The sequence below is a fragment of the Nicotiana tabacum genome, chromosome 3, assembly GCF_000715075.1.
Source record: "Nicotiana tabacum cultivar K326 chromosome 3, ASM71507v2, whole genome shotgun sequence".
Lineage (NCBI taxonomy): Eukaryota > Viridiplantae > Streptophyta > Magnoliopsida > Solanales > Solanaceae > Nicotiana > Nicotiana tabacum.
In genome coordinates, this window is record NC_134082.1 from 42,042,426 (window position 1) to 42,065,937 (window position 23,512).

Genomic DNA, 23,512 nt, shown 5'->3' on the forward strand with positions numbered 1-23,512 from the left:
TACCCTCTAATGCCATTACCCATTCAGCTAGTTCTTCTCCATTTAGCTCATCTAAATTCATCAGACATGCAGCAAGAGGGTCCTCAATAGTTAGCATCTTATCATCAGTCTCTACGATTACATCCACGGCATCAATAAGAGAGCAATTAGAGAATTCACTTGATCGCCTCATAGATTTCTGCACATTGAATGTTATCTCTTCGTCATTCAATCTCATCTTGAGCTCCCCAATCTCACAGTCAATGAGAGCTCTCCTAGTGGCTAAGAATGGCCTTCCCAAAATTATGGGAATCTCTTCATCTACTTTGCATTATAAGATTACAAAATCTGCAGGAAACACAAATTTCCCTACCTGAATCAACACATCATCCAAGATACTTGAGGGTTGCTTTACAGTCCTGTCAGCCAGCTACAACAACATAGAGGTGGGTCTAGCTCTTCCAATACCCAACCTCTTATAAATCGCCAGGGGAATAAGATTTATGCTGACCCCTAGATCACACAGTGCCTTAGCAAAAGCAAAATTACCAATAGTGCATGGAATTGTAAAGCTCCCTGGGTCAGACAGCTTTTTTGCAGTTGGTCTAGTCACCACTGCACTACAGGTCTGAGTAAGAGTAACTATGGCCATCTTGGAAATCAAATTTTTGGGACATCAAGTCCTTCATCATTTTTGCATGCCCAGGCATCTCTTTCAAAGCATCAATCAATGGAATATTTACCTGGATTTGTTTCAGCATCTCCAAGAACTTCTTGTATTGCTCCTCCGTTTGGTACTTAGCCAGCCTCTGAGGGAAGGGTGCAGGCGGTCTCTTCTTCCCAATCATTTGGGATTGATCTTTATCAGCTTCCACCTTAACTACTGGTTCCTGGGTTGTCTCAGCATATTTCTCGATCTCAATCTGAATGTTATTTTCTCCCTGGGCAGGCTAGATTGTCACCTCTGTCAGTTTCGTTGACTCATCCAACTTAATGGGCACTAGTGTGAGTGTCTCAGCATGTCTAGTTTCTCGAGCCCTCTCTTGCTCTGTATCCAAATCTCTGCCATTACGTAGACTCACCGCCATCAGCTGTTTCGGGCCTTGATCTTTTGGATTTATTTGGGTGTCAGCAGGTAGTGTCCTATGAGGACGATTGTTCAGAGACATCGAAATTTGGCCCATCTGCATTTCAATATTCTTGATTGTTGAATCATGTGCATCTACCCTCTCACTAATCCTTGCATTAGACCAATAACATGCTGCATCATTGCTTCAAGTCTAGCAAACCCATCTTCCTACCTTCCACCATGCTGCTGCTGAGAAGGGTGATACCCCTGCTGTTGATTCTGATTATTATATCCCTGTGGCCTTAGGTAAGGTGCCATATTGTTAGGGGGTATCATACCTCCCATGTTCCCATTGTTAAACTATGGTTGGGCTGGCCTGTACTGCTGATTCTGCTGGCCCCAATTCTGACCCCCCCAGTCTCTGGCCTCCATAATTAGACACATAGTTCATGTTTTCAGGGTAGTGATGATGATCATGTTCTGCATTCCACTAGTTACCAATTAGCTAACTGATGCACGATGTGCACAAGCCCCCATTGGTAGTATCTACAATGTGTACCTGCTACTTATGCCCTGACTCTTCTACCTTTTTGGTGAGTATGCTCATCTGTGTCAATAAGGTGGCCATATTTTTAGCCATAGAGTTGGATGGATCTAAGGGCACTGAGTGCACCACTGGAGTGATAGGTGCATTCCTGGTTATCCATCCTGAATTCTGTGTCATCTTGTCAAGTAAACCCTAGCCTTCTCTCCATGTTTTGCTCAAAAATGCACCACCAGCTGAAGCATCAACAATGTTCTTCACGCTATTTGACAATCCCATGTAAAACTGTTTCCCCAACATCAGATCTGGAATACCATGGTGCGGACATATAACCATCATCCCTTTGAATCGTTCCCATGTTTCATGCAGTGTCTCCATTGGTCTCTGTTTAAAACTCAAAATTTCATCAATTTATTGAGCGATTTTGTTGGGTGGGTGGAACTTGTTCACGAATTGCTTGACTAACTCCTCCAAAGTTGTTATGGAATTTATGGGGGGTGAGTTTAGCCAGGTCTGGGCAGCTCCTGTCATTGAGAATGGAAACAATAACAGCTTGATTGCTTCTGGAGTTACGTTGGGCTACCTTTGGGTTTTGCAGATTGACAGGAAATTTTTCAAGTACTATTGAGGATCTTCAACTTGTGACCCCGAAAATAGTCCCTTATTTTGCAACAAATGCAGTATGTTATTCGTCATTTAGAATGATTCAGCCTGTATCTGTGGGACTAAAATCGAGGTGGCCAGATTTTCAGCTGTGGGTTATGCCCAGTCATAGAGAGCTGCCTCTGGCACAAGAGGTGCCATTGGCGCTATTGGTACAGTTGGGTTCTCTTCGTGATCTCCCATTTCTCTCTCGAAGTGTTCAGTTGTTTGTTGTTGTTTGTTTTTCCAGTTGGCCCGGTTCAAGGCATTGAAAACTTTCTCGTGATCTGATAATGCTTCAAATGCTTCACCAGTTCTCGATGAGTTTCTAGGCATGCACCTGTGCAACCAAGTCAACAAACGTTAAAATTTCAATGTAAAGATTGGGTATAAAGAAAATTGACTACACTAAGAAATTTTTGTACTTCTTTCAATTGTAATTGATAACACCATTAAATTCCCCAGCAACGGCGCCAAAATTTGATCACACCCAACTATGCCTTATATAAAGGACACGCAGAAGATGCAAATATAATCTGAGTATTTAGCCTAGAGTCGAACCCACAAGTAATTAACCTATCAATTACTTCTCGTTAGACTTACTAAATTCCATGGAATCAATTTCTCAACCGTTGTAAATAATAATTGAGGGTATTTCTACTAACTATGAATGAATGTAAATAAGCAACTGAAAAATAACTATAATTGATGTTGTAAACTATTAAGAAAAGGTTCTAAGGCTATGATTTCCCATATTGATGGACTCCCTTCCGGTTATGCTTCACATAGAATCACCAAATCATCTCTATCAATCCTGAGCAATCTTACTACCGTAAATCTCTCCCGAGTAATCACAATAATCTACTAGACGCACTCTTTCGAGTCACGCTAGCTGGCTTATTTATTACAACTCACTTTAGATTACACCCAAGGCTTCATTATTCCTAATCCCGCCTTTAAACCCCCAATTATTGATCCCTCATATATTTTCGGAGTGGTGTTGTTCAACAATTACCTAAATATGCACTCTCTCCCGAGTTATGCACACTAAATAGGAACAGCTAATTGAGGATCCTATCAATTAACCACAACAAGCATGTAGTTGAACAAATAGAGATTAAAATGGCAAACTATATTAACATAATCAAGAAGTTCATCCTTCAATAGGTTCCATCAAACCTAAGACTAAATATTTAGGTACTCATACTAGTGTTCGTCACAACAATAATCAAATTCATCACAAATCATAAAACAAAAGGAAGAAAGGAAGAACTTGATGTTGAATTCTCCTCCTTGCCTCTTGGCTCTCCTTTTCTTGCACTAAGCTATGAAAAGATACATAATCCCTCCTTGGGCGAGCTTGACCTTCTATAGGTTAAGTGAATTTTCCCCCAGACTTCCAAGTTTACCCCTGAAAATTAATATTCCGGAACTGGGCAAGCGCGGCTGCGCTAATGGCCGCGCTAATGCCCTACCATTCTGCCTCAACCATCTGGGCTAGCGTGGTCGCACAAGTGGACGCGCTAATGGTCGCGCTAGTCCAGGCCTTCATTTTAACTATTCTTTTTCTCGTCTTCTCGCGTACTCAACTCCTAGGGGTTTTTTGCTTGCTTCAATGTAGCTCCAATCACAGCTTTAAGGCCTCATACAAGCTCCTCACTCCCGAAATGTGTGAAATTCACAATTAGAGCCCATTTTTCATCATTTAACTATATTATAACATTGAAACATAATTAAGCTGGGGCATCAACAATCGCCAAATTACATAAATCTAGCCTATTATCAGTTACCCTTCTTTCAAATCTAAATCATGCTATAGAACTGAGTTATAGAAAATGTGAGTTAAACTTATGTGTTTATATTTGCATGCACAGATGATGGTGACTAGGAAGATTACGTCTAGCCAGAGGAGACAGCAGCAAGTGAGGGGACCATCAGGGTACCCCCAGTAGATGAGGCCCAGTCTGAGGCCCAAGGCGAGACCCCTACTCAGCCATTACCGGCTCCTCCACCACCTGAGGAGATTCCTAGGGAGACTGCACGTCCAGTTCCCCCTCTACTTCCATCAGATCAGGACTTGAGGAGTGCGGTGCATTTGTTGACATAATTGGTAGCTACCTAGTAATAGGCTAGGGCATCAGCTAGTGCAGGAACTTCTGAGGGGTCTGGGAGTTTAAGGGTCCGAGAGTTTATTGCTTTGAGTCCCCCAGAGTTCACGGGGACAGATCAGAGGGAGGACCCGCAGGATTTCATAGATCAGCTTCACAGGATCTTTCGTGTTATGCATGCCACGGAGAAAGAGGCAGTTGAGCTAGCAGCTTTTCGACTCCGAGATATAGCCATCCTTTGGTATGAGGGATGGGAGAGGTCCAGGGGACGTGATACACCTCCAGCTATTTGGGAGAATTTTTCAGATGCTTTCCTTGACCAGTACTTACCGCGGGAGATCCGACAGGCTCGAGTCGATCAGTTTCTAGCCCTCAAGCAGGGTAATATGAGTGTTCGAGAGTATAGTCTCCATTTTGACTCATTGGCCAGATATGCACCATCCATAGTTGCTACTATGCGGGACAGGATTCACAGGTTTATAGCAGGGTTAGCCCCAGAGTTAACTGAGGCATGTGCCACCGCTGCATTGCAGGATAGTATAGATATCTCCCGGATTCAGGCATTCGCCCAGAATATAGAAAAGGGTAGGCATCGGCAGCAGGGTACAGAGAGGACTGAGCAAGGGAAGCGTAAGAGGATGAGATTTCCCAGGTCTCAGGTAGGGGTGTTCATAAAAATCCGAAAAACCAAATCAAACTGACCAAAAAAACTGATACTTTTTGGTTAGGTTTTGAAATTTAATAACCGATCAAATTTGGTTTGGTTTTGGTTTTAATAAAAAAAACGAAACCAAACGAAATATAGGAGTAGCTATTTTAAATTTAGAATTACACCTATATATATGTATACTTTTATACAAAGTTTCAAAAAATTTATAGTAAATGTTAATCGTTTGCACTTTTAGTGCAGTTCTTTACCTTTACATTCTACTTTGATTGGTAGTTTTCTTTTGTTAAGTGTAAGAATCTATTTCATGTTAAAAATAATATATTTTTAATTGAGCCCTTAAATTATTCATCACTATTTGATTCAATTATCATCAATATATCTTGGTAAATAATAGATTTATCAAAGGGCAATTGATTTGATAATGTTACGTTAAAAATGTGGTCGCCGAAATATGTGTTTGGTAGTGTATGTCTTACATTTAAGAAAAAAAACGATAATAACCGAAAGAACCGAAAAACTGACATAAACCAAATCGAGAAAAAACCGACTTAATTGGTTTGGTTTGGTTCTAATATTTGAAAAACCGACTTACCTGGTTTGGTTTATTTTTAGGGAAAAACCGATCTAAATCGAACCATGAACACCCCTAGTGTCAGGGTAGTTATATGCCCCAGTACTTTAGACGGCCACCTATGCCTCCGCCACATCACTTACAGGGTTACAGGTAAGGGTGGAAAATGGTCCGAGCCCGGGCCTAAATGAGCCTCGTGGGTCGGTCCTAAGTGGGTCGGTTCTATGTGGGACCGGGCTTCGTGGGCCTAGCTTAAACAGCCCTGGGTTTCGTGGGCTTTTGGATGTAACCGAATACACTATATACATGGTTTATATGTGTGTGTATATATATATGTGTGTGGGCCTAAGTGGGCCTGACTTTTTTTTAATTTTTTTTATCTAAGGCAATTTCTTGTAAATTATATAGCTTATATATATTATATATACTATATCTATATCTATAATATATATATATATATATAAAATATATAATATATAAATTGCTTATATGTATATATATATATATATATATATATATATATATATATATATATATATATAAAAATAAATTGATATATATATATATATATATATATATATATATATATATATACACACACACACACACACACACACACACACACACATATATATATATATATATATATATATATATATATATATATATATATATATATATATATATATATATATATATATATATATATATATATATATATATATATATATATATATATATATATATATATATATATATATATATATATATATATATATATATATATATATATATATATATATATATATATATATATATATATATATATATATATATATATATATATATATATATATATATATATATATATATATATATATATATATATATATATATATATATATATATATATATATATATATATATATATATATATATATATATATATATATATATATATATATATATATATATATATATATAAGTGGGTCTGGCCTATTTTTTTAAAAAAAAATTTATCTAAGGCAATTTCTTATAAATTATATAGCTTATATATATATATATATGTGGTGGGGGGGCTAAGTTTAGATAATTTACAAGAAATTGCCTTATATGGTATATTGCCTTATATAAGATTGTATATACTATGTGTATAGTATATAAGCTATATTCGAATTTCGATATAACATTAGCTATATTAAGATGAACTCGGTATCAAAGTTGCAAATTAAAGTTTACATTTAATACTTCAAATTAAAGTTTAATGACTTAAACATAATACTTCAAATTAATCTAACAAACTAAAACGTTAAGCATAATACGTCTAATAATTTTGAAATAACACAAATTGTCTCAAATCAACTTAAAATCTTAAATATGAATGTCTGGATAATACGCAAGACAACTCTTTATACGCCTCCTTAAACAGCATGTGCCCTCCTTCGGACGACGAGTGTAGACTCGACCACAGTTCTTGCACTTTATTATGTAAACTTCTTCATTTTCCTCTACCACATTAAAGTGTTCCAAAATAAATGGGTGCAATCTAGAATCACCGGGTATAATTTAACTTGAATTAAGAATTTGAATTTGAGAAATGAGAGATGAGTGAAGACTTGAAGACTTGAAGAATTGAATACTTCAATTTGAGTTTGAGAAATGAGAGAGATTGATGATTTTGTGAGAAAATGAAAGAATGAGGGAGTATTTATAGTTGAAAATAGGGAAAAGTGTAATTATAAAAAGTTTGGGGTTAAATGGCTATTTTAGAAAGCCCTAACAGCTATTTTTGTAGGCCAGCGGCCATTTTTTAAATGTTGCAACGGCTAAAAAAATTTGTAATTTTTTTTTAAAAAAAATTGTCGTTGGACCCGTTTAGGACCGATTAAACTGGCCCACTTAGGACCCGGACCCGGGCCCAAATGGTCCCAGGCCTAACGGGCTTCTTCAATGAACCGTCCCACTTGGGCCTCAAGTCCCCTAGTCCCGGGCTTTAACGGGTAGGCCCGTTTAGGCCCACTACCCATATGGGATCGCTGGGCCTGGGCCGAGCCCGGGCCTAACCGCCCCACTCGCCACCCTTAGTTACAGGTATGATCGCTATACTCAGTCAGGACCAGGTGAGAGCTCACAGGCGTTGGGTTTACCGCAGCAGCGAGGTTCTGCACAGACGTGGTCATTTCCTCCACGGTGTGACATCTGTGGTAGAGGACACTTGGGCCAATGCCGAGCAGGTTCTAATGCTTGTTATACATGTGGGCGTCCGGGGCATATGATGCGAGATTGCCCAAATAGAGATTCTGGGGGAATGGCACAACCAGCGAGTTCATCAATAGGATCATCTATGTCCGTGCATACTTCAGGGCGCGAGTCTCAGTCTTCGGCTGGTAGAGGTCGAGGCAGAGGTAGAGGAGAACCGTATTTATGCTTTAGCGGGTCGACATGACCAGGAGACTTCACCAGACGTTGTGACAGGTATATTGACCATTTGCTCTCACGATGCTTATGCCTTGATAAACCCAGGATCTACTTTATCATATATTACCCCATTTGTCATGGGGAAGTTTGGTATAGTGCTTGAAATACTAAGTGATGCTTTTGCGGTATCTTTACTGGTCGGAGAATCGATTATTGCTAGACGGGTTTACCGAGGTTGTACGTTGACAGTTTGTAGTCGTCAAACCTCAGCCGACCTAGTTGAGCTAGAGATGATGGATTTTGATGCTATCATGGGCAAGGACTGGTTGGCAGCTTGCTATACCACAGTTGATTGCCGAGCAAAGGCAGCCAGATTTCATTTTTCGGGTGAACCAGTCCTTGAATGGGTAGGTAATACAGCGACACCTAGAGGTAAGTTTATTTCCTATCTGAAGGCGAGGAAAATGATCGCAAAAAGGTGCACTTATCATATTGTGCGAGTTAGAGATGCAGACGCTGAGAAACCTACACTTCAATATATTCCCATAGTCAAAGAGTATGTAGATGTGTTTCCAGATGAGCTTCCAGGTATCCCTCTAGAGCAAGAGATTGATTTTAGCATTGATTTGCTTCCAAGAACTCAACCAATATCAATCCCTCCATATAGAATGGCACCTGCCGAATTGAAGGAGTTGAAGGAGCAGTTAAAAGATTTGCTGGAGAAAGGTTTCATCAGGCCCAGTACCTCACCTTGGGGTGCATCGATACTGTTTGTCCAGAAGAAAGACAGCTCGTTGAGGATGTGTATCGATTATAGGAAACCGAACAAGGTAACTATTAAGAATAAGTATCCATTTCCAAGGATCAATGACTTGTTTGATCAGTTGCAGGAATAGATTTGAGGTCGGGGTACCACTAGGTCAGAGTTCGGGAAAAAGATATTTCGAAGACAGCCTTCAGGACCTGATATGGCCATTTCGAGTTCCTTGTCATGTCCTTCAGGTTGACGAATGCACCCACAGTATTTATGGACTTGATGAATAGCCGATTCTGGCCATGATAGTATTTATTGATGATATTCTGGTTTATCCATGTTTAGAGGATGAGCATGCGGACCACCTACGAGCGGTACTCCAAACCCTCCGTGATCGTAAGTTGTATGCTAAGTTTTCTAAATGTGAGTTCTGGTTGAAGTCTATAGCATTCTTGGGGAATATTGTGTCAGATGAAGGTATAAAGGTAGACATTCAGAAGAGGGTGTGAAATCTTGGCCTAGACCTACCACTCGGACAGAGGTTCGTAGCTTTCTAGGCTTAGCAGGATACTACCGGAGGTTTGTAGAGGGTTTTTCTTTCCTTTCGGCACTATTGATGAAGTTGACGCAGAAAGCAACTAAGTTTCAATGGACGGAGGCTTGCGAGCAGATTTTCCAAGAGCTTAAGAACAGGCTGACCTCGGCACCAGTTCTAACACTTCCAGAGGGTCCAGAGGGTTATGCCGTGTATTGTGATGCATCAGGTGTCGGGTTAGGATGTGTCCTGATGCAACATGGGAATGTAATTGCGTATGCTTCAAGGCAGTTGAGGAAGCACGAGAGGAATTATCCGACCCACGACCTCGAGTTAGCTGCAGTTGTCCATGCACTTAAGATATGGCAGCATTATTTATATGGTGTTCATGTTGATGTATTTACTGATCATAAAAGCCTACAATATATCTTCAAGCAGAAAGAGTTGAATTTGCGACAGAGGTGATGGCTTGAGTTATTGAAAGATTATGATGTTAACATTCTCTGCCATCCAGGGAAAGCTAATGTTGTAGCAGATGCCTTAAGTCGCCGATCTATGGGTAGCTTAGCACATATAGAGGCCGAGAAAAGACAATTAACTAGATAGATTCATCAATTGGATTGTTTGGGGGTTCGGTTGGTAGATTTTGACGATGGTGGAGTTGTACTCCAAAACACTATAAAATCATCTCCCATAGCTGAAGTTAAGGAAAGGCAGTACGAGGACCCAGAGTTAGTCGAGTTGAGAGAGCGAGTTCCGCAGCAAAAGAAGTCGTTGTTAGATCTCAAGGGAGATGGGGTTATTGGATACAGGGGCCGTCTATGTGTTCCAGATGTAGCAGGTCTAGGAGACAGGATTATGTTAGAGGCACATTATTTGTGGTACTCCATTCATCCTGGGTCGACGAAGATGTATCATGACATTAAGGATGTGTACTGGTGGAACGGTATGAAGAAGAACATTGATGAGTTTGTCGCCCAGTGTCCTAGTTGTTAGCAGGTGAAGGTAGAGCAACAGAAGCCCGGAGGGTTAATGCAGACTATAGAGATCTCAACGTGGAAATGGGAGGCGATAAACATGGACTTTGTCACGGGTTTACCTCATTCTCATCATAAGTTCGATTTTATATGGGTGATAGTCGATGGGATCACAAAATCAACTCATTTCCTACTGGTCAGATCTACATATACAGTAGAAGATTATGCAAAGTTATATATTAAGGAGATAGTGCGGCTACATGGAGTACCAGTATCTATTATATCTGATTGTGGGGCCTAGTTTACAGCACATTTTTATATCTGACTCAAGTGAATCTCAGCACAACTTTTCATCCACAGACTGATGGACAAGCCGAGTACACAATTCAGACGCTCGAGGATATGCTACGAGCATGTATGTTGGATTTTAAAAGAAGTTGGGATGAACATCTACCTCTTATCGAGTTTGCATATAATAACAGTTACCACTCCAGTATCCATATGGCTCTGTACGAGGCTTTGTATGGGCGTAACTGCAGATCTCCTATAGGGTGGTTTGATGTTGGAGAATTTGGGTTACATGGGCCAGACCTGGTTCAGCATGCCATAGAGAAAAAGCTTATCCGGGAGTGACTGTTGACAGCTCAGAGTCATCAGAAGTCATATTCTGATGTGCAGCGACGAGACTTAGATTTTGAGGTTAATGATTGGGTATTCTTAAAGGTATCACCTATGACGGGAGTGATGAGGTTTGGAAAGAAAGGCAAGGTTAGCCCACGGTATATTGGGCCTTATAGGATCATTCGGAGAGTGGTCCAAGTAGCATATGAGTTAGAGTTGCCCTCAAAATTGGAGTATGTCCATCCGGTTTTTCACGTATCTATGCAACGAAAGTGCATTGGCGATCCTACCCGAGTGGTGCCCATGGATGATGTATAGATTATAGAGGACTTGTCATACGAGGAAATTCCAGTTGACATCCTATACCGACAAATCCGTAAGCTATGAAATAAGGAGGTAGCCTCCATGAAGGTTTTATGGAGAAGCAAGAATGTGAAAGAGATGGCGTGGGAAGCTGAGGAAGAAATGAAGTCTAAATACCCTCACCTATTTCAGACTGAAGATATGGCTCGATATAGGATTCTACAGCACAGCTCTATTCAGGCCAGTAGGACATCAGGTAAGCTTTTATTTTTGACCTTCAGTATTTATGATTTACGGCTGTGTGAGGCAAAGTGTTACTATTTCAAGACATTGGCCATGTGTAACATGCATAATATGTTTTATGACTGAGTGCACGTTGGTTTGAGTCTAGTTTATGGAGGAGACTCTGGAAAAAATTTCCAAAGTCTCCAAGAGTAAACATTCGAGGACGAAAGTTCCCAAGGGGGGAATGATGTTACACCCAATATTTTCATACGTAAAAGTGCGTCGTAAGCAAACTAATGCAGGACTAAAAATGAGATAATATTTGAAAGTATATAAAGTAAGTTAATCATGTTACCTCGGAGGTTACAAATATTGAAGATCGTGAACAACAAGTACAAAGAGGGTTGGGAGGCTCAGAAGCTAAAGGAATTGAAGAAAATAATGTTTCGTCGAAAGTTGGCAAGATGGGAATGTTATAACATGTACTTTTGGGGTGAGACTACGGTGTTTAACATGATAAGGAGGTTATTTTATGAATTAGGTTGGTCGTATGATAGTCGTGTGTTATGTTTTGAAGTCAAGCGAGTTGTGGAACAAAAGTCGATGAAAGTCATCACAAGTTACATTCATAAGTTTTACTGAAACTTTGGGTCAAATATAACTGCGATTTTCTCCCAATATACTTAGAGTTATGGGGTGTTCAACCCATCAAATTGAAGCTCTATGAGTCTATTTTCTAAATCATTAAACAGTTAATCAATACAACATCAGAGTAGAGAATATATGTATTTTTGCAAGACTGCGCAGGCTGCTAGGTTACAAGTAGGTGTGTCGCCTACTTGGTTAAATAAGAGCCCAAAAGGAGGAAATTTTGGGTCAGACAAAGATAAAATTAATGGGATTATCTCCTGCAATATAAACCTCATTAAATATCACAAATAACCAGACATAAATCCCTGCAAACTTCCTCCCAAAAATTACCCACAAATCCTAATTGAATTTCTCTTCCTTTCAAGTTCTAATTGGGGGTAAAACCTAGAGTTTGAAGAACCAAGATAAGGGCTGAGTTATCCAACAAAGAAGGTAAGTTTACTGCTTGCTTTCATCCAGTCATTATATATTTATAAGAACTCATGGGACGGTGATCGGAAGTCGTGAGTTCGAGTTATTCACTTGTAGCAGACTGTTTGTGGATTGTTTTGTATTGCTATTGGGTTGCGTGTTTTACTACTATTTTATAGAGTTTTGGAGGAGGAAGGGTATGGAGAAACACCATATATATGAAGGGTGGTGATCTTGTCGTTCATTGTAACATTTCCAGGTCATTTGACACTACTACGGTGGTCGTTTTGTGTACGAAGAGATTGTTGTGTGTTGGGCTATTTTGTAGTATTTTATGGTGTATATAAGGCTGGAAAATAATGTATATATATTTTTGTGTTCTTGTGTTGTTGTATTGTTGGTGTTATCTTGAATTTGGAGGAAGTAAGGATTATAGGGGAGATGCTACCCGTTTTTATACAAAATAAGCTTGTCGTTCATTGTGCGATAGTTGTACCTTTCATAACTTAATGATAGTATTATTATCGTTGATTTAGATTAAGGTGCGAAGAGGCGAGTTCAACTTGGTGATTGTAAAGATTGTGATAAGGTATGTTAAGGCTAAGCCCTTCCTTCATTTTGGCATGATCTCGTAATTACATGTGTTTGATAATGAGGCATAAAGAGAAGTTCATACTCCCGAATTTATATACATTATCCTAGTCTCATAAGTTACAGTATTCTCCCTTATCGGGACTTTATATTCAATTGAGTATTGTCTTCTTCCAGTCAAGAGAGCAGAGGGTCTATATATAGAGCAGAGAGTCTCTATATATACAATATTACATTATTTTCACCACCATCGAGCTATAATCGATGGGCAGGCCCCTATTGGGCAACCTCTGATCAGATGGTAAGTTATATACTGAGCCTACTATGGTCGAGCGCCTATGAGTGAGCCCAGAATGGCCGAGATACAGAGCCTAGTATGGTCGAGCGCCTATGAGCGAGCCTACTACGGCAGAGAAGTTACACATTTCAAGCCGGACACTTATAGGGTCGGTTTACTTACTATATTGAGAGAGTTGAGTCAGTATCAGCAGGTAAGTATATCTCTAGATCATCTTTGACTCCTAGTTACTTTCAGTTATTATGTTGTCAGTTCACCTTCAGCTTTCAGTTATTATATTACCTTACATACTCGGTACATTATTTTGTGCTGACGTCCCTTTTCTGGGGGCGCTGCATTTCATGCGTACAGGTTCAGACAGACAGACGGGTAGACCTTCTCAGTAGGTGATGCCTGAGTTCAGCCTGATCGGTAAGCTTTACGTCCTTCGGAGTTGGCGGGTCTAGAGTTTTGTGTACATATTATGTATATATGTTATGGGTAGGTCGGGGCCCTGTTCTGATCACAGTACATCCATCAGTAAAGGCTTGTAGACATATCATGTCAGTTAGTGCAGTATGTTGGGCTTGTAGGCCTTATATGTATATTTTGTTGGTTTTTCAACTGTAGTAGTTATGACGGCCTTATCGGCCCAGCTTTATATTGATGTTTAGTCAGCATTAGTTTCTGTTTAGTTTTATATTTTGCTTCGCAATTTGTCTTGCAATGTGGCCCCATGGCCAACGTATGACATTATATGTTTAGAGTCCCTTAGTCGCAAGTTGGTACGCAAGGTTAGGTGAGGCACCAAGTGCCGGTCTTGTTCCCTAGGTTCGGGGCGTGATAAAAATCACGAATCGGATGCCAAAACGCATGGATTAACTCATGAACCCAAAAACTTCTAAAAATACTTCCGCGCGTCTGATTCCTATCAAATCAACTCAGAATGACGCCAAATTTTGAGTGAAAGTCTTAGATGACAATACGGACCTACTCCAACTTTCGAAAATAGGATCCGAACCCGATATCAAAAATTCTACCCTCGGTCAAACTTTCCAAAAACTTCAAATATCCAATTTTCGCCAAATGACCCCGAAACGACCTACGGACCTCCGAATCTACATTCGGATACGCTCCTAAGTCCATAATCACCATACGGAGCTATTCCCAAGCTTGAAATCCCAAACGAACGTCTATAATGTAAAAATGCACTTCAACCCAAACTTATGAAATCCACCCAAAATGCCAACTTTCACTATTAGGCGCCAAAACGCTCTCGGGTAATCCAAAACCCCATCTGAATATACGCGCAAGTAAAAAATCATCATACAATCCTATTGAAACCGTCAAATTCCGATTCCAAGTTCATTTACTCAAAACGTTGGCTAAGTCAAACTTTCCCTTTTAAGGTCAACTTAAGAAACCAAGTGTTCTGATTTCAACCCGAACCCTTCCAAATCCTGAACTAACCGTTCCTGCAAGTCATAAAATAGTAAAAGCACGTACGTGAAGTCTTATTTTGGGGAACAGAATTCTAAAAAGCAAAATGACTGATCGGGTCATTACAACTTAAACTCCATGACCACGAAGTATTGTTGTGCACCAGCAAATTAGCAGCTCAAACTAAATCTATAATGATTCAAAATCACCCTGAAACTCATCCGAGCCACCGAGATCCCGTCAAGTCATCTTAACAAGTTCGTATACCGTCCATGAACTTTTCAAGAGATCAAAACATAAATAACAAACATCAAAACTAAGAATTAATGATCAATCCAAATTACAATACTCACTTAAGTTTATGAATTTCGACTTTCGACTAGGAATATCAAATCAACCCCGTGCCACCCAAGACACGAACTAAATACACGTATAAGTTCATAACTACCATACGAACCTATTCAAATATGTAAATAATGAACCCGGGCTCGTTTATCCAAAATATTGACTTTGGTCAACTCTTCCAACTTAAAGCCTCTTAGTTGCCAATCAAGTGTTCCAATCACTCCCGAGCCTCTCAAAACCCAAATCAACCATAAATACAAGTCATAAAATATCATATGAACCTACTCGAGATCTCAAATCATATAACAAGTTGCTATAACTCAAAACAACCAGTTAGATCATTATGTTCTCCCTATCCGCAAACCAAATGACCCATTAGGATTTATCCTCCGGCATCATTTTATATATTGTTTGGTTGGTCTTTTAAGAAAAGTTGCTCTTGATATAAAATTTAACATAACTCATACAATGATTTATTGGTTTTTTTTAATTCTTACATAATACCCATTTGTTATGGGAGGCATCATTGCAAAAGCGAATTTTTGTGAAGGTTCGGAGGTGATTATGGCTTTTTTCGATGGTCTCCGGCTACGTCTGAGAGCAAAAGAAGATGGGAAGTTGGAGGGTTTTTAAATCAGGTGGTATAAGAGTAATGTTAGATATTTTCATTTATTTTTTGAGTTAATAACACGTGTCACAATCTTATTGTTGCGTGATATTACATATATTTTGAAAAACTTATCAAGAAGAAAATAGCTTGTCTTTGACACTCTTTGAGAAAAGTTGGGTGTATAAAAAGGTTAACCGTGTTCAGAAAATATGTCATAGGGATTTGGTCTTGCCATTTATGATAAATATATCCTTTATCCTAATTACAGATGGTAAAAATACCCTTTATAACTGTCACGACCCAAATTCCCCCAATCGGGAGTCGTGATGGCACCTACTGTCGGAGCTAGGCAAGCCAACCTTAACATACCTTTTTAACTAATTTTCAACAAGATAATAATAAAACAATAAATTCAAGCGGAAGTCTTAATTTAATAATAAATGAACGAAAATGCGGAAAAATTAACATCATCCTCTACCCAAGATTTAGTGTCACAATACTCACGGGCTACTATAAGATACTACAAATAAGAGTTTGAAAGAAAATACATAAGGAGTCTGTTTCGATACAATGAAAACAAACAGGAATGAAATAGATGAGACTCAGGGCCCACACACGCCAGCGAACTACCTAGGAGTCTCTGGACTGAAGGCACGCTCCCAATCTACTGCTACTGCGGTCTGTAAGCTACTCCCGAATCTGTGCACAAAAAAGGCACAGAAGTGTAGCATCAGCACAACCGACCCCATGTGCTGGTAAGTGTCTGGCCTAACCCCGGCGAGGTAGTGACGAGGCTAGACCGGACCTACCACAATTAACCTGTACAGATATATGTGCAACAACGGAAAGATATACAAAATTTAAACAGATAATAGGGAGGGGACATGTTGTGGGGTGTAACCATTTGGATATAAGACCAACGAATAGAGAGATGGAAACTGAATAATTAACATCTATGAAAGAGAGCAAGTGAATCAACAACTGCACGGCACCAACCTTCGTGCTTTTACTCTCAATTCTCACCAAAACTGTCAAATATAGTGCACGGCATCACCCTTCGTGCTTTTCCTCACATAACTCTCACATCAAGGCATGGAATGACCCTTCGTGCTCAAATAATTAGAGACATGGAACGGAAAGACCCTTCGTGCATAATTATCAAAACATGGCACGGAAAGACCCTTCGTGCATAATTATCAAAACATAGCACGGAAAGACCCTTCGTGCATAATCGCTCCTCCTCACCCAATCAACAGTCACAACCAATCGGGGAAGGGAATATACAACAAGATTAAACATCCCGGCAAGGGAGAACAAATCAACAATAAGTCCCGGCAAGGAAAAAAAATACCACACTTCCTTCTTTAACTCATCTGCTTCTCAACTATCACTTCATAATTATATTAGCAAGTAATTAGCTCAACTGTTTCACATCTTTCGAATTTAAAAGCAACTACGACTCACGGTCATGCTAGACTCCGGTGCATAGATAACTGTCACCATGCCTATACACCGTACTCCACAGTTAACACGTAGCAAATGACATCCAAATCTTAATCCCTCAAGCCAAAGTTAGAACAAACACTTACCTCGAGTGCTCCAAACTCAACTCACGCTTCTAGTATAGCTTTACCTCTTGATTCCACCACCAATCCGCTCAAATCTAGTCATAAGTTACTTAATCACATTAATAATTACTAAATGAATCACTCCCCCTGCATGAAAATAAATTTTACAAGGTTTTTCCCAAAATGGTCAAAAATGCCCCCGGAACCACGTGGTCGAAACTCGAGGTTCGGACCAAAACCCGGTTACTCATTCCCCCCATGAATCCAAATATATGAGTTATTTTGAAATCAGACCCCAAATTGAGGTCCAACTCCTCAATTTGTAGAAAACCTAGGTTCTACCCAAAACACCCAATTTCACCCATGAAAATCTTTGATTTGACGTTGAAATCATGTAAAAGATGTTAAGAAATGAAGAAAATGAGTTAGAAATCACTTACCAATCATTTTGAAGAAGAAAAGTTGTTTGGAAAATCGCCTCTTAGGTTTTGGGTTTTTGAAAAGTGAAAAATGACTAAGATTTTCCGGACTTGTATACCTTTCTGAGGACATGGCGCGGACCGCACTGTTTTGGTGCGCGACCACGCTGGTTAACCTGAACCCTAGCCCTCAGACTCAGCCACGCGGACTGCACAGAAAGGCATCGCAGCCGCGCGGCACCAGCGAGGACCGCGCGGAAATGACTGTGGCCGCGCTGGTGTCTGCAACACCTGAACCTGCATTTTCTTAAGTCCAAGACCTCCCAGGCCCCATTCAAAACTCACCCGAGCCCTCGGGGCTCCAAACCAAACATGCACACAACCTTAAAAACATCTTACGGACTTACTCGGGCGATCAAATCGCCAAAATAACATCATATACATAGGATCAAGCCTCAAACACATGAGTTTCTTTCAACTTTCATAAAAACTCAAATCCCCCATTTTAAGTCCGAAACACGTCATCGACGTCCGTTTTTAGCCAAACTTTACAGATAGTGCTTAAAACATATTTAAGACTCGTATCGGGCATCGAAACCAAAATACGAGCCCGATATCACAGTTTTCTGATCAATTTTCTTCTTCATTTTCCTTAATTAATTTCAGAAAACAATTTCACACAAAAATTCATTTCTCAGGCTTGGGACCTCAGAATTTAATTCTGGGTACACGCCCAAGCCCCATATTTTTCTACGAACCCTCCGGGACCGTCGAATCACAGGTCCGGGTCTGTTTACCCAAAATGTTGACCGATGTCAATATTATGTGTATTAAATATCAAAATTCATCAAATTTCTCGCAACATTCGCATATTTCAACATAAAAGCTTTCCGGCTTCGCGTCCGGACTGCGCACACAATATCGAGGCAACTAAAAGCGAGGCTTTCAAGGCCTCGGAAGCACGGAACAAGGAATAATTACGGTGATGACCCTTTGGGTCGTCACAATAACTTTAGAATAAAAATTTCTTCCTTAATTTCCTAAAGCAACCAATGAACTCTCTGGATTAGATTTCTTTTTTGTCACAACCCGGATTTCCCATCCTCGGGAGTCGTGGTGGCGCCTACTAATATGAGCTAGGCAAGCCAATCATTTAACTACTTATTTCATTACCCAATTATTTCTTTAAAACAAATATAAGACGATAACATGAAAATAGTGGAACTTTAAATAATTAAGCGGAAGATAACAACTAAATATCTGAAATTTGCATCTATTACAACTCTTAAAACCTAAAGTACCCAAAACCTGGTGTCACAGTGTCACAGACGGTCTAAGACTTACTACATAAAAAGTCTGAAGAAAATGACAATACACTATTTCTGAATAAAAGGAAAATGAAACAGGAAATAGGAATAGAGGAGAAGCCAGGGCCTGCGGACGCCTGCAGGTCTACCTTGGATCTCTGCGTGGACTGAAGGTAGCCTCCACTACGGTCCAAAGGCTGCTCCGGGATCTGCACATAGTACAGAGTATAGTATCAACATAACCGACCCCATGTGCTGGTAAGTGTCTAGCCTAACCTCGGTGAAGTAGTGATGAGGCTAGGACCAGACTACCAAATAACATGTGCAGTTCAAATACATATACAGCGGAAAGAAATACAGAAATAACCAGTCAATATCGGAGGGGGAGCATGCTGTGGGGGAGATAACAATTCCGAATAGAATGATATCACGTAATGAAAGAAATAATATAACTCGGATATCAACAAAGAATCAGAAATCAACAAATGCACGGCATCACCCTTCGTGTTTTTACTCTCGTCCTCACCAAAGCAATCATATAATAAAAATGTACACGGCATCACCCTCCGTGCTTTTACTCTCTTTCCTCACCATATAATCAATATAATCGGTACGGAATGGTACATCGTACGGCACGGCATCACCCTTCGTGCTTTACACTCTTTCCTCACCATGAAATCAATATAATAGGCACGGAATGGTACATCGTGCGGCACGGCATCACTCTTCGTGCTTTACACTCTTTCCTCACAAAACAAACAACGCACGGCATCACCCTTCATTCTTTAACTCTCTTCCTCACCCAAACAACAGTCACAAACAATAGGGCAAGAAAATAAAGGAAATTGCAATAAGAATCCCGGCAAGGGAGCAACAAGTCAAAAATTTAATTCCAGCAAGGGAACAACATCAATAACATCAACATCCCGGCAAGGGAGATAACAATTAAATCAACAATAGCCCGGAAAGGGTGACAGTATAATGATCTCTTCTCTTTCTCATTTTTACTTCACGATTCACTTCATAACTCGAGCCAATGCTCTAGAAGTTCAATTGTCACTTATACTTTCACAATTCGTTATACAACTTGAGCCAACGCTCCTCAATGTTCATAGGTCACAATTCTTTCCACAAACTTTATACAACAAATAGAAACTATCACCAAGGCATGAAATATACAACGAAGCCATGATAATCACAATATAAAGACTTACGAGCATGCTAGACACCAACGTATAGATACTCGTCACCATGCCTATACATCTTACTCAATAATTACCACATAGAAAATAGGACTCGACTCCTAACCCCTACAGCTAAGGTTAGACCAAACACTTACCTCGATGCCACGAACACAAATTCACGATTCAATTATAGTTTTACCCATTGATTCCACTACCAATTCACTTGTATCTAGTCACAAGTTACTTAATTACATCAATAAACGCTAAATGAAACAATTTGAATACATGAAAATGAGTTTTCTAAAGTTTTACCCAAAAAGTCAAAATCGCCCCCCGGCCCACATGGTCAAAACCCGAGGTTCGAACCAAAATCTGATTACTCATTCCCCCACGAACTCAAATATATAATTTATTTTGAAATCGGGCCTCAAATCGAGGTCCAAATCCCAAATTTTTGAAAAATCTAGGTTCTACCTAAAACACCCAATTTCCCCCATGAAAATCATTGATTTTGAGTTGAAATCAAGTTAAAAGATGTTAAGGAGTGAAGAAAATGAGTAAGAAATCACTTACCAACGTTTTGGAGAAAAAAGGTTGTTTGAAAAATCGCCTCTTATGTTTTTGGGGTTTTGAAAAATGAAAAATAACTGAAAATCCCGTTTAAATATACTACTCTCAAATGCCTTGTGTGGACTGTACAAAACCAACTGCGGTCGCACAGCCCTTCCTGTACTGCAGTGATATATTTTAGTATTTTGGACATAACTTTCTCTACAGATGTCCAAATTGTGATTTCTTTACCTTTCTGAAAACTAGACATGAAGGGCGACAACTTTTATTTTTGAATCATCTCAGATTTCCTTGTAGATCAAAAGATATAGGCTTCCGAAGTCGGACCAGTGAACCTGTGCGGACCACACAAAATCAACTATGGCCATACAGTCACCAGTGCGGACAGCACAAAAACTAGTGCGGACCGCACTAGCAGGTTCAAAGATTTGCACTTCTCTGAACCTCCAGTAGCCATGTTTTAAGCCTAAGACACCCCGGAACCTACCCGAAACTCACCCGAGCCCTCGGGACTCCAAACCAAATGTGCATACTAATTCAAAAAAATCATATGGACCTACTCGTGTGATCACATCATCAAAATAACATGTAAAATCATGACTTACACCTCAAAACTCAATATTTTCATCAAGAACTCTCAAAGTTCATAACTCTTCAATCGGAAGTCCAACTCATGTCAAATAAACTCTGTTTTTCACCAAATTTCACAGTTATCTTTCAAATACTATAACAAGTTTGTACCGGGCTCCGGAACCAAAATACGGGCCCGATAACAATGGTTTCAAACATTAATTCTTTTCTCTATTTCTTAGATAATTCAGTAAAATAATTTCTTTCAAAAATTGATTTCTAAGGCTTGGGACCTCGGAATTCATTTTCGGGCATACGCCCAAGTCCCATATTTTACTGCGAACCTCACGGGATCGCCGGAATATGGATTCGGGTCCGTTTGCTCAAAATATTGACCAAAGTCAACCATAATCAAATTTTTAACTCTAAAATTTCTATTTCTCATATTTTCACATAGAAAGCTTTCCGGATATATGTCCGGACCACGCACGTAAATCAGGATGAAATAAAAAGAAGGTTTTTTTTAGGCCTTGAAACACTAAATTCGCTTGCAACACACCCTTTTTGGAAAAAGGGTCATCATAGTTTTCTTAAGAAACCAAAGAACTCAATTGGGAGAATGCTGCTTTTCAATTATAGATGATATTTACAATAATAAACTACTTGAAAATGTTGTTGGTTCATCTAGTATTTCAATCAACAGATACGTGAAATATACAAAGCTAACGAAGGTCAAAGGTTATAATAGTAAACAAAATCTTTAAATTAAAACAAAAAATTATATATCTCTAATTATATAATATATACTCATTTTTAATACAACAAATCGAACATTCAAAAAGAGTTAAACCCTGCATAATAATCTCTGCAAAAGTAATTTATGCATAACTAATACCTGCATAATTAATCCTTGCATAATTAATTTCTTCATAACTTATCTACGAACCAAACGGCCCCTTACTTCATTGCCCTTGGCCATTGATTTAACTTCAAAGTTAAAACATATATGAAGAATGAATAAGAACATTATCCTATTATACCTTTTTCTCTCAGCTGCAATCTTAATATCTAACGCATTTTATTAACGAGTTTAATTTTTATATACCGATAATTTAAAAATATTTTTATACCATCAAATCGTAAAAAGATAATGGCATAAAACAGGCTATGATATGTTAAATAACACTAAAAATTCTTAACACTATCAATAAACGTAAGTTACATATTTTATTGATATGAAAATTTGAGTCTGTTTGGAAAGCCACCCTGTAATTGGAATTGGTGTAATTACTAGGGTAGTAATTACACAGTTGTGTAATTACGACGACCTATTTATTTTTCATAGTATAATTACAGTGTAATTACAAGTTTAGTGTTTGGTTGCACAAGTTTAATTACACATTTAGATTAAATTTTAAATTAAGTAATTATCAAAATTTAAAATTTAATATAATAAATATATGCCTATAACTTTTTATAAGTATAAATGATATTATATTTTGTATTTAAGATGTATATTTTTCGTGAATATACATTAATTAGTAATCATATATTTATAACTAATATTGTAAAAATAATTATTATATATATTCTAAATAAATAATATTTAATTTAGGTACTTACAAAACTAAAAACATCCATTTCGTGATAACATCGTGGAATTAATGTTTGATAAAATAAATTAATATTTACAAACATAATGTAATAACATTATTCAAACGTTTGACAAAAATAATCTATCAATTCTAACTAAAAAATGAACAACATGCAATGTGAGCCAATACTACTGAAACAAGTAAATTTGAATCATGAATATAACACAATTTCAAAATTCAAAGAAAAATAAAATAGTTTAACATATGTCAAATTCTAACATAATAATAGTAAGTTCCAGTGCAACTTACAAATTAGAAAACATGATAAGTTTATAACCACAATCAACAATGAAATTTCACTTTAATTGCATGACTCATTATATGCCAAGTTTGTTAATGACTCATTATTTCTAGTATGAGGAGGTGTAGTTTAAAAAAATAGAATAATAAAATAAATAAAAAATAAAATATAGTAAGCAATTAAATAGAATCACAAGAAGTAAATATAGAGAAATAAAAGATAAATAAGGCACAAAGAAAAATATTTTTTAAAATTTC

General features: G+C 38.4%; 1 non-coding gene across 1 annotated transcript; it reads left to right on the top strand.

Moving 5' to 3' along the window:
- Nucleotides 1-1,902: 1,902 nt before the first annotated feature.
- Nucleotides 1,903-2,005, top strand: LOC142179659 (small nucleolar RNA R71). Its single transcript, XR_012708204.1, has one exon. It is a non-coding gene; the product is annotated as a small nucleolar RNA R71 (small nucleolar RNA).
- The last annotated feature ends 21,507 nt before the right edge of the window (nucleotides 2,006-23,512 follow it).